Source organism: Rhinopithecus bieti, unplaced genomic scaffold (genome assembly GCF_001698545.2).
Source record: "Rhinopithecus bieti isolate Rb0 unplaced genomic scaffold, ASM169854v2 scaffold_43433, whole genome shotgun sequence".
Classification (NCBI taxonomy): Eukaryota; Metazoa; Chordata; class Mammalia; order Primates; family Cercopithecidae; genus Rhinopithecus; species Rhinopithecus bieti.
In genome coordinates, this window is record NW_016817794.1 from 348008 (window position 1) to 352158 (window position 4151).

Here is a 4151-nt window from a genome sequence, read left to right on the forward strand (position 1 = left end):
GGGGAAAATAAACTTCTATATTGAAAACATTTACAAATCACCTTCTCATGTTTTAGTAAATCCTTCAACAACGACAACAATAAAGGAAATTGCTTCGTATCTGCTGCCTGTAGGGTATTGTGACTAATAGGATGAGAATAGGGGCCAGAGAATGTGGGCGGTCAACATCAGCTGTGCTAACCTGCTATTTCTGGTGGGTCCTCCAATTGATTGCTTGGTGTTCAGGCCTAAATTATTCCCACTTATAAGAGATACGATGAAACTGAAGTGCATTAGCACGTCAGAGGTGCTTTTGGCTTTAACACTCAATAAATGAAGTGCCAGAAAGTTGCTAATATTTTCTGTACCTTCTTAAGATGAGTCTGGAAAAAGCCTGTTTACTAATGAGCAGTTCCTGGGTGGGAGAAAGGAGAAGGACAGTGTCTGTGCATGGTCTGTCAGAAGGGAAGATGCTTCCCATAACTGTGTGTGATGACAGTTACTAATGAATAGATGTTTCAGAGTTCATGCTACCCTCCTCTAGTTAATGTTCTTATTTATAGAACTGATTTGAAAATTAAACAGAGCTGTTTCTTTCTTCAGTTTTATAGTTGTAAAGAGATAATAAACATACTGATGGCTTGTATTATTCCAGAATTGTTTGCCTAGGTATCAGTTATTGCCTAGAGATTTGTTGTCTTTCTCTCCTCTGGGTGTTTTTTCTTCTTCTTCTTTTTGTTTAACTTCTCATGGCATTGTATTTCTGATATAATCCTCATTTCCTCACATCTTGCCAAACTGCAGTTCCTTTTGGATGCCAGATTTTTCTTGTAATCTTCATCCTGACTGATGAGAGACTTACAGAGCAGTTGGTGCATACATGCAATATAGCTATGAATCTTACTGACAATGTACATGGACTATTTTGGATAATCCTAGAGGCTTATATTTATAGCTTGTTGTATCAAAATGATTAAGATAGCATCAATAATTAAACAACAGTCTCTTGCTCTTCTTTAGCTCAGAGCTGTTGTGCATATTGATGTCAAAATATTCTTGTTGAATGAATGAACTGAACTATGTTTATTTGTAGGAAACTATGTGTCACTTTTATGGAGTACTGGTGTGAGTGGTTATGTAAGCATTCTGCCCTCAGAAGGAATAACATCACCTATAAAAAACATTTGGGGTGCTCATATCCACATTTTATTTGAAGGTTTAGTTCTAAGAATATTCGTCTCCAACAATGCTGGGTATCCTTCCCACTATGCCCAGGGCACTGATCTTTAGGGGAAGACTGGCCATGGGAGAAAGGAATTAGGAGGCAAATTTTGTTTTTGATGCCTATACTAAATTAATTTGTGTCATCCCAAACTCCATGTTCACCTAGTACCTGTGAATGTAACCTTACTAGGAAATAGGGTTTTGTGGATGTAATCAAGTTAAGATGAGGTCATACTGGATTAAGATAGACCCTAAATCAATGTCTGATGTTCTAATAAGAAGGCTAAGTGAAGACACAGGCACAGAAACACAGAGAGAAGGATGCCATGTAACAACAGAGACTGAGATACAAGTGATGCAACTCCAAGAAAAGGAATGCCAAGGATTTCTGGCAACCACCAGAAGCTATTAATAGGAAGAGGCAAGGAAGGATTATTGATCTAGGATTCTTCTCTAGAACGTTCAGAGGAAGCATGGCCCTGCTGACACCTTGGTTTCAGACTTCTGGCTTCCAGACTGTGAGAGAATAAATTTCTGTCATTTTAAGTCACTTAGTTTGGGATAATTTGTTATGGAATCCATGGGAAACTAATGCCATGTCTCCCACTTGATGTTCCCCTTTCTTCCTTAGTGTTTCTCATTCTCCCGGTATCCTGTGCCCTTATCTTATAGCTTTATTCATGTGCTAGTCAAGATTGAGTGAAGTAAGAAGAAAACACTCTAGATAAATTGAACAGGAAAGGATAGAATATAGGGAATTACCTGCTTACACACTGTTTGGGAAAATTTTTTTTTTTTTGACAAATCTTATTTTATTCAGCTAGCAGTCTGATCACACNTTTTCATTCTGAAGCCCTTCGTCACCCTACGATCTTACAAAAGGCCTGAATAAAACATCTTATTTACTTGCCTAGCCCTATAGGCAGTTAAATTCACTACCTTACTAGAAATGGGCCCTCTCATACAGTGTTCATAGGAATGTACCTGTGTACAGCCTGTGCAGGTATTTTGACCAAGCAGTTCTGGAAATCTGTCCAAATAGTTAATTGGACAGGTATGCAATTTTGTTCAAGAATGTTCTTTGTGGCATTGTTCATAACTGCAAGATATTAGAAACCAACTAAATATCCATCCATATGTAACCACCCAATGGCTTCTCCATGTCTGCTGCCTAGCAGAGCCAATTTATCAAGACAAGGGAATTGCAATAGAGAAAGAGTTTAATTTATTCAGAGCCAGCTGTGCAAGGGCCAGAGTTTTATTATTACTCAAATCAGTCTCCCTGAAAACTCAGGGACTGGGGATTTTAAGGTTAATTTGGTGGGTAGAAGGTTGCAAAGTGGGGAGTGCTGATTGGTCCAGTCAGAGATGAAATCATAAGTTGCTGAAGCTGTCCTCTTGCACTGAGTCAGTTCCTGGGTGGAGGCCACAAGACCAAATGAGCCAGCTTATCGATCTGGGTGGTGCCAGTTGATCCATCTGGTACAGGATCTGCAAAATATCTCAAGCAGTGATCTTAGGTTTCACAATAGTGATGTTGTCACCGGGAGCAATTTGGGGAGGTTGAGTAATCTTGTAATCTCCAGCTCCATGATTCCTAAACCATAATTTCTAATCTTATGGCTAATTTGTGAGTCCTGCAAAGACAGTCTAGTCCTCAGGCAGAAAGGGAGTTTGTTTTGGGAAAGGGCTATTATCATCTTTGTTTCAAAGTTAAACTACAAACTTATTTCCTCCCAAAGTTGGTTCAGCCTATGCCCAGCAATGAACAAGAACAGTTTGGAGGTTGGAAGCAAGATGGAGTCAGGTCAGACCTCTTTCACTGTAATAATTGTCTCAGTTATAATTTTTGCAAAGGTGGTTTCAGGTATAGATCATTCATACAGTTGGAATACTTTGCAGTCATTACAAATTTGTATTGATCATCATGGAAAAGAGCTATGTCATGTATTTTATTTTTTAAAATTTTAATATTTTGTAGAGGTGGGTGTCTCACTATATTGCCCAGGCTGGTCTCCAACCCCTGGGTTCAAGCCATCCTCCCACCTTAGTCTCCCAAAGTGTTAGGATTACAGGTGTGAGCCACCACGCCTTGCCTTGATGTATTTTTAAAAGAATAAAGCATGCTACAAAGAATTAGTTGTGGTGAAACTCTGTTATTGCAAATAAAATTAATGTTTTAAAAATTATCAAACAAGGTAGACTCATAATTCATACAGATATAAAATGAACACATGTTAAAGATTTTTATTTAACTCATTATTAATGAGGAAACTGGTAAGATGTTAAAACAGTTCAAAGGAGAATCTAAAGAATGAACAAACACATTTAGGGATCAGGAATATTTAAATGAATTTACAAATGATTGCAAAAACGGCTTCTTCCACAGTGGGAAAGGGACTCAATTGTACCTCCACCTTATAGAATTTATTTGCTTGTCCGTAGACAAGTATTATCTTGCATTGTTGTCAGTTATTTAAAACTTACAGAGTTGCAACATAGTTCAAAGGCAATGCAAGGCACAGATCCCCCCTACAGTCAGAATCAGATCACTTGGAAAGATAGGTTCTCAAGTGGAGAGCCTAAACAATGCATAGTTTTCTCTTAAATCACATATTTTCCCTTCATATATGTTTAAAAGTGTGGAATGAACAGAAAAAAATGACAAGTTGTTTTCTACAGATGGTAAGATTTTGTGTTATTATTTCTATCTTTTCTATTTTTCTGTACTTTCACAGCATTTCTAAAAGAACATATAATTTTTTATAATAGGGGGAAAAATAAACTTCTATATTGAAAAACATTTACAAATCACCTTCTCATGTTTTTAGTAAATCCTTCAACAACGACAACAATAAAGGAAATTGCTTCGTATCTGCTGCCTGTAGGGTATTGTGACTAATAGGATGAGAATAGGGGCCAGAGAATGTGGGCGGTCAACATCAGCT